We start from the raw sequence: 13,701 nt of genomic DNA, 5'->3' as shown, positions 1-13,701 counted from the left end.
GGTCCTGGGTTTTGGTCTAGTATGTCATGAGCTTATAACTTGTCACTCCATCCTAATAACATGTGAAAAAGCTAAATGAGCTAAAAATAAAGAACTCTTTTAAAATATATCGGAGAAGTGAGGTCACAGGACAAAGTACAGTCCCCCAAATTAGAGACAGGCAGATATAGAAAATTACAACTTACAGGACCAGAAACCCATGAGTAGAAACTTCTGCAGAAAACAGTACCAGGTATAGCATGTCTGGTTTTCAACAAAAAATTACAAGGCACATTAAAAGGAAAAAAAGTACAGTTTGAAGAGACACAGCAAGCATCAGGACCAGACTCAGATATGGCAGGGATGTTGTAATTGTAAGACTGATAATATAAAACAACTAGGGTCAATATGATAAGGGATCTTATGGATAAAGTAGACGGCATGCAAAAAAACAGAGGCTCACATTGGTAAGCAAAGAGATGGAAATCCTAAGAAAGAGCCATAAAGAAATGCTAGAGATTAAAAACACTGTAACAGAAATTGAAGAATGCTTTTCATGAGCTCATTGCTAGACTGGATGTGGCTGAGGAAAGAAACTTTGAGCTAGAGGGTATGTCAACAGAAACTTCCAAATTTGAAAAGCTAAGAGAAAAAAGACTGAAGAAAACAAATATAATATCCACGAACTGTGTGACAACTACAAAAGGTGTATCATAAACATAACAGGAATATCAGAAGGAGAAAGACTGAGAGGAACAAAAATATTTCAAACAGTAGTGACTGAGAATTTCCCAAATTAATATCAGACACCAAACCACAAATCCACAAAGCTCAGAGAGCACAGAATAGGATAATGCCAAAAAAATCTATGCCTAGGCATATCATATTTAAACTGCAGAAAATTCAAGGCAAAGAAAAAATTTTGAAAGAAGATGGAGGGAAAAACCATCTTACTATAGAGGAGCAAAGATAAGAATTACATCTGACTCCTCCTCAGAAACTATACAAGCAAGGAACAAGTAGAGTGAAATATTAAAAGTCTTGAGAGAAAAATGCCCAGCAACCTAAAATTCTCTGACCTGCAAATATATCCTTCAAAAGTGAAGAAAAAACAAAGACTTTCTCAGAAAAACAAAAATTGAGGAAATTTGTTGCCAGTAGACCTGCCTTACAAGACATGTTAGAAGTTGTTCAGAGGGAAGGAAAATGATATAGTTCAGAAACTTGGATCCATATAAAGGAAGAGATTTAGAGAAGTTAGTGAAGGTAAAGACTTTTATTTTTCTTATTTCTAATTGATCTAACAGGTAATGGTTTATTCAAAATAATAGCAGCACTAATGTAGTCAATGATTTCAGTTTATTATAAGTAAAATGAATAATATTAATGATACATGAGATAGGAGGAATTAGAAATATTTTGTTATCATAAAGAAATGTGCAAGGTGTTATAAAAGAGTAAAACCGGAAGTAGTAATTTAAACTGGATGGTCAGGGAAGGTCTCATATACAGGACTTATCACTTGTCGAAAAGCAAGATTGGAAACACAGATACTGGATAGTTCTTGGGAGAGGTGCTTGTTGTTGGTCGAGGTAGTTCAAAGTGAAATGATAAATGTGAGTAAATATTACATAGTAGACACGACAGAAAATCAACAGAATTTCTATTTATAAGATTATACATTTCTAACTATATTAATTTGACTACAAAATTGGCATAACAGAATCACATAACAAAGATAAAATCTGAGAATCCCAGGGAATGTCTGAGTCTTATCACATAGTGATGCTAAAGAATGCTTCTTTCTGTAACAAAATCACCACAACTGTCGGTTTGGCAATAATTTCAATGTTAAAGACTCTGACTAAGGTTTTCCTTTCTAGAGTATCCTCTGGAGTCAACTTTGATCAAGAATCTATGCTTTATCTGACTATTCATCTTTGTCTTCACATTTAGCTGTTCTCACGTTTCTTCAATGTTTTTGCAATGATACAGTATCAAGCTTATATCCACCCTGCACTAGACACTCCAGCAGGTGTTTCCTGATGCACTTGTGCAAAGCATCTTAGGAGATTCTCCTGAACAAGGGCCAGTCTGCAGCCATGTGCTCCAGGAATTTGGGAAATACTATTCTCTCATCCTTGGCTTCCATTGATTTGTTGGTAAGCCCAGTGTTGGTCTTTTTTTTTTTTTTTTTTTTTTTTTCCAGTGTTGGTCTAATTGCCATTCTCTTGTAGGAAATCTCTCTGTTCTCTCAGTTGTTTTATATTCTTTTCTTTGCCTTTCCTCTTCTATAGCTTTATTCTGTTCTTTCTTTGTATCTAATTTGAGGTTTGTTAGTCTTTCTAAATGTACGTGATTTTATCTATTCACTAATTCTAGAAAACTCTTACCTTTTATTTCTCAGAATATTACCCCACCCCTGCCCACTGTCTCTACTATCGCCTTTTGAATTTGATCAGAAGTATGTTTGAACTCTTCATGTCCTCACCCATATCTTTTAACCTCTAGTTTATATCTTCATTTTTTTTGTCTTTGGGCTTCCTTCTAAGTAGTTTCTTCAAATCTGTCTTCCAATTCAGTAGTGCTGTCTCAAAGCTTGTCTCACATGCTATTTACCCATTTATTATATTTCTAGACATTCTGTTAGGTTCACTACACAATTCTCCTTTTCGTTTTTAGTCAAAACCTCTTTTATTTTTAAAACTATGTTAAGGCATTTTTTAAAAATTAATTCTTATTGGAGTATAGTTGCTTTACAACACTGTGTTAGTTTCTACTGTACAGCAGAATGAGTCAACCATACACATATATATATCCCCTCTTTTTAAGATTTCCTTCCATTCAGGTCACCACAGTGCATTAAGTAAAGTTCCCTGTGCTATACAGTATGTTCTCCTTAGTTATCTATTTTATACATAGTATCACTAGTGATATGTTTCAATCCCAATGTCCCAATTCCTCCTGCATCCCTCTTTCCCTCTTGGTATCCATACATTTGTTCTCTATGTCTGTATCTCTATTTCTGCTTTGCAAATAGGTTCATCTGTATCATTTTTCTAGATTACACCTATATGCGTTAATATACGGTATTTAGATTCCATATATATGTGTTAGCATACGGTATTTGTTTTTCTCTTTCTGACTTACTTCACTCTGTATGACAGACTCTAGGTCCATCCACCTCATTACAAATAACTCCATTTTGTTTCTTTTTATGACTCAGTAATATTCCATTGTATATATGTGCCACATCTTCTTTATCCATTCATCTGTCGATGGACACTTAGGTTGCTTCCCTGTCCTGGCTATTGTAAATAGAGCTGCAATGAGTTTGAAATTCTTTCTTCTAAATAAGATTATGTTCTGCCAACTTGGGGTCACCTTAAATTAAATTTTAGATGTGATGTTTTTATATCAACACAATGTTAATTCCATTCCCCAAAGAAAAGGGCAGTTTACAGTTCAGAATTTACAGGGAATGCTGGTTTTTGTTTTCTTTGTTTATTTGTTTTCTTTTGCCATCTACTTGGGAGTTTAGGAACTCCTTTATCTGTCGATATCCCACCCTTTTCTCCTCCCAAGCACACATTTGCTTCAATAATTTTTCAATTTAAAAAATTTTGGGATTTTGGTAAATTTTGGATTCAGAAGATTTTCTTAATTCTCATGCATTTAAAATGATGTAATAACATCTGGGATTTTTAAGTGTTCTTAATTTGAAGGGTTTGCCCCTATATCTTGCCTACTACATTTTTGGAGTTTATATTATAAACTCTATTCATGTTTAAGGACCCTAGAGAGTTTAGTTTCCTATTCTCTGAAAAATTCTCTAGCCTTTTCTTACTGGATTTTGGAGTTAATAGTGGTTTTAATACAGGAATAGTGTTAATATAGGATACTATTAATAAAGAATCCAATAAGGAGGAAGATAATACATGAAGTTATGATATCTGTGTCCAGAATGGTTAAACAAAATGATAAGGCAAGGTGAAATTCTGAAAAGGGGCATAAGACTTTCCTTTATTTGGAAGGAATCAATTTCTAACTGTAGATTTTTCATGGATTTTAGGCTTGTATTCAAGGAATAATGTTGTACCAAGAAGACCAGATTGCCCTTTTGATGATAACAGGTGGGTAGAAACATAATTCGAATCCTGATCCTGACAGAGGAAACATAGATAGACATCTTCAGAATTGTAGTGGTTGATCCCAAGATCTAAAAGATAAAGAAGGTCAAGACTAATTACACACGAGAAGGAAGAAAGACAGACACCACAAGTAAAATTTCACAATTTTCCTTACTTTATATTTTATGCTTAGCACATGTTCACTCAAATACAAGCAAAAAATGGAAAACTGTTGTTAAAACCCAGCATCAGTAATATAAAAAATATTTAACAATGAATTGGATAAATATCAATAGTATATATATATATATATATATGTATGTGTATATATTATATTATTTATATATATATTCCACAGCTAGCACTTCAGTAACTTCTGATTTGTCAATGAGAGAATCTCCAGTTATTCAGTAGTACAGTTGTTACTTTTATCCCCCAAATGCATTGATTTCTTCACCAAAATGCTTACTGTGTCTTTTGATATAAAGCAGTGAACAAGGCAGAAAGGTCCATAGTCTCGTGGAACTTAAATCCTAGAGAGTAGAGAGGGGAAACAGAAAAAATCATAGGTACACAGGTTGGTAGGTAGGAAGGTAGATAAAACAATTTCATTGTTGATAAGTATTACAAAGAAAATAAAGCAGGGGCAGAAGATGAAAGTAAATGAACATTCTGTTAAATAGCTTAATCTGAGAGAGAACCTATGAAGGGAAACATTTGAGGATGAAGGAATAGTGAACATAAGGATCCAAAGGTAGCAACAGGCTTGGGGTGCTCAGGTACTAACAGCAGGGCCAGTGTGGCTGGAGAGTGATGAAAATGGGGGACAATGTTCACAGATGAGGGAAGTCTGGGCACTGTTATGAAATGGTTCTACTTTTGTCCAAAATATTGTAGGACTCCTGACCCAACCCTGGGGTCTTCTTTTACTTCCTGGATAGTAGAATGTGGCTGCATTACTTCCAAGATCTACTAGAGATGACCTTTGACATATCTCTAATTGTTTTGTGATTTCACTTAAGAGTAAGATGGGGAAAAGACACTGGGTTTGGGGAGAAAGATTTGGTAAAATGTGGTGGTTTGAATGTACATATCTATTCCCGCTTCTTCACAAAGCACAATTGGCACTATAGAAAAATCAGTATCAAATAAAAAGACAAAAACATGGAGGACAGAGAGCGATAAGAAAAGGTTTGTTGGGCAAAATTGTGGAATCTATAGAGTGGATAAGTGAGTGAAAGCTGAATAACAACAAAACATTCTGTGACTCACCCTGTGCCTGAGGGTGGGGAGGCTAAAATGTAGATGATGCATACCACCGAGCTCTAGAAAGACTAGGGAACTGGCAGTGTGGGATCTTTGAATGTGGGGATGAAGAAGCTTACATCCCCTTACATCAGAAAGGCCCTAAGCAGAGAGGGCAGGGCCCAGCCCAGGGCCTCGGGGAAACTCAGAGCACTGACCTCGAGACCCACATCCCTCTTCCTCTACCTATTCTCATAAACGGGGTGGTCAGGCTTATGAGCTGTTCAGCCCCAAAGCAAGGCCCCCAGATACGCTGAAATGGGGCTAGCCCTCAGGGTGATCTTAGGAGGAAGGGTTGGGCACAAGCTCTGCCCACAGGAAAATTTCCAGTCAGCCTTATTAGACACTCATTCTTAATGTAGTAGATAGTCCAGGAGCACCAGGCATGAAAGGCACAGACCAAAGCAAGGAAACTCTTACACAATGAAACCCACCAGGAAGCAGAAAAAACTATAGGAGACAATGGAGGCATGTCTTCAAATTATGAGAAAAAAGTATTTTCAGCCTGGCATTTATGGCCAAACTGTATATCAAATGCGAAAGCAGAACAAGGACATATTTAGCAACATAAGATCTCAAAACATTTATCTCCAATGCCCTCATTCTCAACAATTCTTTAAAATTTGATTTGGGAGTCATGGATCATAGTGATTCAAAACTGGAAAGAGCCAGTGGGAACCTGAGTGTGGTGAAGTATGACTCAACAGCTTTGCATCAGGAATAGGAACCATCAAATCCAACTGGGGCTGAAGGATGGAGAGCAAGACCGTGCTGTCCCTGAGGGGGAAAATTAAAAATATATATCACACACACACATATATATATATGTATATATCAGGTAGAATACTGATTTTCACATGCTGAGGAAAGACTTTTGTTTCTACTGGAAATTTGGAGAATGAACTGGTGAAAAGAATACTCAGAGGACAAAAATAAATTTAAATGCTGTAGGTTTAATGAATGAAATAAAAACACACTGGGAAGGAATGTCTAGACCATATCCCACTGAACCCATTATGGCTAATCGGAGAGCAAGCATTTAAACTCAGCAAACTTGCTCTTGACTTCTGACCTCTGGCTTACTAACAAGGTAATTTAGAACAATTCTTTGAACCATCTGAGTCTTAGTTTTATATTCTGTAAAAGGTGCTTTTAATGTCTGTCTCAAAAGAATGCTGTGATGATTAACTTAGCAGAGGCGTATTCAGTATTTAGAGTGAGGCATGGAAAATAGAAAATATATTTCATGAGATGAGATATGGAAAGCAGATCGATAACTGATGGAAAGGTCATCCCTTCAGAAAAGCAATGTTGTTTAAAAGCCACAGATTTCCCTAAGAATGGTTCAATTGGCTGTTGGCCTTTAGAAAAGATAATTAAGTAAGTAAATTACTAACAGAGTAGGCTGTAGTTAAATTGGGAATAACTAATCTAAATAATGGGGAAAAATCAAATTGGACTTGCAATTGGCCTCTGAACTGGGGGCAGGGGGGACAGCCTTGTGGGACTGAGCTCTTAACCTGTGGGCTCTGATGCTCTTTACCGGTGGATAGTGTCAGACTGAGTTGAATTGTAGGACACGCAGCTGGTGTCAGAGAATTGCTTCATGGAGAGGGGGGTGAAGGGGAGACTCTCACACTGGAATCAGGAGCAGAATTGTACATACTCTTTTGTATATTTTGTATATCTTTTTCCAGGTTTACTGAAGTGTAATTGACAAAATTATAGCATATTTAAAGTGTACAACATGATGATTTGATGTATTTATACATTGTGAAATGATAAATGTGAAATGACCACAATCACATTAATTTTTAAAATTCATTTAACTTATTTATTTATTTGGCTGCGTTGGAACTTCGTTGGTGTGCATGGGCTTTCTCTAGTTGTGGCGAGCAGGGGCTACTCTTCATTGTGGAGGGTGGGCTTCTTGTTGCGGCGGCTTCTCTTGTTGCAGAGCACTGGCTCTAGGTGCACGGGCTTAAGTAGTTGTGGCACACGGGCTCAGTAGTTGTGGCTCACGGGCTCTAGAGAGCAGGCTCAGTAGTTGTGGCACAGGGGCTTAGTTGCTCTGTCGCACGTGGGATCTTCCTGGAACAGGGATCGAACCGCTGTCTCTTAAATTGGCAGGCAGATTCTTAACCACTCCCGTGTCCCCTGCATCGGCAGGCGGACTCTCAACCACTGCACCACCAGGGAAGCCCTAATTACCTTTTTTATTTTTTATTTTTGGTGAAAACAAGATCTGCTCTCTTAGTCTAATTTCAAATATATGAAACAGTATTATTAATTATAGTAACCATGCTGTACATTAGATCCCCAGAATTTTTTCATCTTTTGACTGAAAGTTTGTACCCTTTGACCAACATCTGCCTATTTCTCCAGCCCCAGTCCCTGGCAACCACCATTCTACTCCTCAACTCCTTTTTTAGAATCCACATATAAGTGATACCATGCAGTATTTGTATTTATCTGTGTACCTTATTTCACTTAGTATAATGCCCTCTGGTATCATTTATGTTTTTACAGATGACAGAATTTCTTTCATTTTTATGGTTGAATAATGTTCCACTGTATTTATGTACCACGTTTTCTTTACCTATTCATCCCTTGATGGGCACTTAGGTTATTTCCATGCCTTGACTATTGTAAATGATGCTGCAATGAACATCAGAATACAGATGGCTCTTAGAGATAGTAATTTCATTTCCTTTGGATATACACCCAGAAGTGGAATTGCTGGATCATATGGTAGTTCTATTTTTAATTTTTTGAAGAAGCTTTGAACTGTTTTCCATATTGGCTGCACTAATTTACATTCCCACCAACAGTGCACAATGATTTCCTTTACTTTACATCCTCACCAACACTGCACAGGCTCCGGACAGGCAGGCCCAGCGGCCATGGCTCACGGGTCCAGCCGCTCCGCGGCACGTGGGATCCTCCGGGACCGGGGCACGAGCCCGTGTCCCCTGCACCGGCAGGCGGACTCCCAACCACTGCGCCACCAGGGAAGCCCTCTCTTACCTTTTTGATAACAGCCATTCTAACAGGTATGAGGTGATTGTGGTTTTGATTTGCATTTCCTTGATGATTAGTGATGTTGAGTACCTTGTCATGTACCTGTTGGCCATTTGTATGTCTTCTTTGAAAAAAAACATGTCTAAATGTCTATTCAGGTCCTTTGCCCATTTTAAATTGGGATATTTGGTTTATTGCTATTGTATGAGTTTCTGATATATTTTGGATATTAACCTCTTATTGAATATATAGTTTGCAAATATTTTCTCCCATTCTATAGTTTACCTTTTTATTTGGTTGATTGTTTCTTTTGTTGTGCAGAAGCTTTTCAGTGTGAAGTAGTCCCACTTGTATATTTTTGCTGTAGTTGCATGTATTTTTGGTGTAAGATCCAAAAAATCATTCACAAGCAAAATTAAAAAAAGACAATAAAAACTAGAAGTCATTTGAAGGAAGTTATTTAGATAGTTATTCAACAGGATCATTAATATTTTATGGTGACTTATTCATATTCCAAAAATTAAATGAAGTTGTTATTTTTCTAATGTGAAAAAAAATAAAGAAGGTCTTACTTAGAGAATATGGTTTACAGAGTAGTTTAAATTCAAATTCAGTAGATTAACTTTGTCCTATTACCAAAAATAAATGCTTTCTTTCTATTTTCTCCACCTGACATTCCAAGTTTCTAAACTCTTTGCTTTCAGAAAATTATTTTTCTTGATAGATAATTTCCACATATTTTGGTCATATTCATAGATTTAAATAGGCCCAATGACATACACATTCTTCTATGTCTTCAGAGATAATCACAGAATCTTGCTTCAGTCTCTCTGACACTGCAGAGAATCCACTGGGTATCAGCAATGGAAATGCAATCATTTAACACAGAGCCAAAATAGACCTTTTCCTTGAAAGTAATTTTCAGAAACAGTGTTCTCTGAAGCAGAACATTCTGGAAAATTATGTCCCTCAAAGAGTTTGGGTCCTTCAGCTTAAATGTATATCTCTTATCATAAACCATTACCCACCTTGAAATTCCAGAGGGCAAAAATCTGTTGCTTATAAATAGCATATTTATTTAAATATCTGCCGCTCATGGACCTTCATTCCTTTTTTATTCTTATTACCCTGAAGACAATTTCTAAAATGATTTTAGAGGTATGGAGTAGTAAATGACATAGTCCTGAGAGAGAAAGAGCAGTTTAGCTTGAAATGTTCCAAGTAATAATTTGGCTTTATATGTGTGCTTCAAGGTAGGTTAAGGTGGAACAGGGGCTGAGAGTGTGCTCTCTCACCTGTAACTAAGGTACAGGAGCTCAGGGTTTTATGAAACAGTATCATACGGCCATTCAATTACTAAGAGAAATACAGTAGACTCTTTGTGCTACCAGAAAACAGTTGTTGACAATATGATGCAGATTTTGATGTAACATTTTATCCATTTCTATATGATATACTTATAAAATCACAAATTATGATTTATATTACCAATTTAAATATGAGTTTCATAATTTCTACATTTTTGTATATATTAATTTGTCAACAACCAGAACTTAGCTTTGTTTCCTGTTTTCCAACTTAATAAAATAAAACTAAGACTTGATGAAAACTGTATTCTTAACATGAAGTTTTGAAATATGTAACATTTTCCTGATGAAAACAAAGTAAGGGAAATCTCATGTGAATAATCTGTGGCCCGAGACATTTACTATGGTTTTATCTTAAAATAATTTAATGGCTTATTGTGTCTACTTCAATAGTTGCCTTGAAGCTTCATTTGTTTGTTCAAATAGCTATCATCAGTCAAAAATGACAGGCATAGTTAGGCTCATTATTGCTTTAGCTGATTTTATAAACTAACATCTAAGTCTGTTTAACACTACAAACTTATCTATTAGCACTAATTTTTCTTAGCAAGATTTAGAGAAAATTGAAAAAGTCTTTTTTAGCAGAGAAATGGGAAACTTTTGTGGAAGAAATTATTCTTATTTATTCCTAACTGTTAAACTCTACTGCTTAGAATATTTTAATTAAGAAAGTTTTTTTGAAATGTAGGTAGATTTGTGTGGGTGAATATATGTGTGCATATATATCTACATATATAACTACAGAATAAAATTATTTTACATGTAAAAATAACTATACAGGGCTTCTCTGGTGGCGCAGTGGTTGAGAGTCCACCGGCCGATGCAGGGGACACGAGTTTGTGCCCCGGTCTAGGGGGATCCCACATGCTGCGGAGAGGCTGGGCCTGTGAGCCATGGCTGCTGAGCCTGTGCTCCGCAACGGGAGAGGCCACAACAGTGAGAGGCCCGCGTATCACAAACAAAACAAAACAAAATTTAAAAAAAACAACAAAAAAAAACTATGCACATAAATGTAAATATATATAATATAAAAGTATTTTTTACATATAAAATACCTTATATGGATTTTGCTTCAGGCTAAAGATATATATATATGTGTATATATATATATATATATATATAAATAAATTTATATATTTATATATATCTCTTATTCAAAGATTTCATTGGAATCTTTCACACAAGATTTTTCTAAACCCTTGAATTAAATGAAACTTCATTCTTTCTAAACCACATTTTAAGTATATACGCCAACTATAAAGACCAAGCTTCCTACTTCACTATCTTGCTGACACCACTACTATATAACTTCAATGAAGCTTTGTATTTTTATCATATTGCCATCTTTGATTATTTCTTTGGAGAATGCTTGAAAATAGAAACTGAAGAAAATACTTTATTTTCAAAATGTTTTTGAATTTATGTGAGTGTATTGTACTTATTTGTTTTTACAGGAAATATATTGTAAGTTTTTTGTTTGTTTTTTGTTGTTCTCAACCATAAAGTTTCTAGTATAGATTGTGGTATATTATATCATTGTGTTGTCCACATATTCTTTTGTGTAGCATCTTATATGTTAAGAGAAGGGTTTTTCAGACTGGAGTACGTGAACAAAGCTCAGTAACCTAGAGGGAGCATATGGCTTCATGTATGTAAGATAAAGCCTATAAAACTGCTTTATATCTGCTTAACTTCAAAAGAAATCAATTTACATGCATGAACTCACCTTTCTGTAGTTGAGGGATACAAAGTTAAGAGATTCTTATTCTTACTATTTTGTCCTGATATCACAAATATCAGTTTTTAATCTCCTAGCCCCAAACATAATATTTTAGCTTTATTTGCTTTGCCTGGTCAGTTGTCCAAATGGTAATGTTGGAATCTTATGTCTTTTTCTCTTGGTAATTTTTCTAATTATGATTGATTTTATATTTTGAATTTTTGTACAGCTCCCAGAAAGTGTTTTAGCAAGTGAGCATTTTGTAAAATATACTCAAAATTCATAAGTAAATTATCTGCCTCTTCTGTAACTATGTAATCATTCAGTGCCAGAGACAATTGCCAAATGTTTTGGTTTTATTCTTCTACTCTTTGCTGTCTAAAAGGACAATTGCAAATAAAACAAAACAAAAACCACTTTCTTCTAGATATTCCCTATAATTTTCTTTTTCTTTGCAAAATGATCATTTTAATATACTCTTTTTTCCATTTATAAAAGATAATACATATTTATTTTAGAAAGTCTAGAAAATGAAGAAACACATAATAAGCCAGCAATATTATCTAAAATTCCTTCACTCAGAGAACTTCTGAGAACATTTTGGTATGTTCAGTTTTTCTTTCCTTTAAAATATACATGGTTCTCATAAAATTGAAACCATAGTACATTATAATGTTATATCTACATTCCGCTTTGTTCATTCAACATCATGGCATAAGAACTTTTCCTTCTCCTTAAATGTATTATGATAGCACGTTTCGTACTATTAGCACAGAATTTAATTAACAGTTATCCTATTATTGGATTCTGATATTATTTTATAAATTTTAACTTCTTTAAATAATACATAGTAAATCATGGCTCATATATCATCATGTGCATATTTGATTATACCTTTAGGTACATTCTCAGATGTTAAATTATTGAGTCAAAGCACATGTATCTAAGAATATCGATACAACATGTCCTACGCATACACATACACGTACACATGTAAAGACATAATTTTATCAATGAATTAGTCATTTCATCACTCTCTACTGAACATTAAAAATAACAAGGCATAGTGAGTTCAGAAATGAGGCCTAAATGGGCTCAAAAAGTGTAACATGTTGATCTGCAAAACTAGCTAAATATAGGGAATTAATTTGGTTCTAAACTTTTTAGCAAGCAATGGGTAAAAGGTGACTTTATTGGTGATGTTATTTGTATCGTGAGTGATAGAAATTCAACAGTACTTCTTTAGATGACAGTCCTCCTAAAGGGGGAGGATTCATACTTTATAATATATAAAATAATTTGTAATTATTATAAACATTTACTATTTATGTAACCATGTTTTTATTGGGTGGTTCCTTTAAAAAGTCATGAATATAAGTTGCTGGCAACAAATCAAAATGCATTTCTGTAAAATTAATTATGCAGAGGGTCAACCTGATTTATTCAAACTCTTCACTTGCTTCTGCTCTCTAAAGGAAAGTATGTGAAAAAGTAAATTTTAGGATATAGTACAAGTGCAGATGGGCTGGTTATATTTCTTTAAAAATTTTCTCTTTGAAAAGTGTATCTCAACTGACCTTTTTTTTTTTTTTTTTTTCAACTGACCTTTTGTTAAATAAGGAGGCACAGTGTGTTGGAGATAATGCACTGTATACCCAGTGAAATCACAGAGCATATTTGCTTATGGGGTTTCTTTTTTGTGAACGCTTAGGGAGAAGATTGATATTAAGAAAGCATTTACACCTCCAGAGCACCTGAGTTTTATCATTTACATACCCACAAAGAAATTACATGTACACAAACAAAGACCAGAAATGAACATTTTTTTAAAGCATATCTGGGTTGGCCTTAGGCTGCAATGCAACTAACACAGAGGTGTCCTAGGGGTCTAGAAACCAGAGAACTAGTTGGTCATTTGTTTTTCCTCATGCTCAGCGGATTTGAATCTTCTCTTTTAAAACACTGGTAGTTCAAAAAGTGCTACGGCATAGGAAAAAAGCTTGTGAACAACAGAGCAAGTGTGTAAGATTCTTAGACTCACCTGTCCTGAGCCTTCTCTATCATTTGCATATAGAATTGCATATAGCTTCTACCTTTTAACATTGTGGTGGCCTTCAGTTCCTTCAAAAGAGTTTTAGGTAGTTTAGGAGCAAATGACAAAAAAAAAAAAAAAAAAAAA

This window comes from Neophocaena asiaeorientalis, unplaced genomic scaffold (assembly GCF_003031525.2).
Source record: "Neophocaena asiaeorientalis asiaeorientalis breed wild unplaced genomic scaffold, Neophocaena_asiaeorientalis_V1.1 scaffold191, whole genome shotgun sequence".
Classification (NCBI taxonomy): Eukaryota; Metazoa; Chordata; class Mammalia; order Artiodactyla; family Phocoenidae; genus Neophocaena; species Neophocaena asiaeorientalis.
This window is presented reverse-complemented; position numbering follows the sequence as displayed.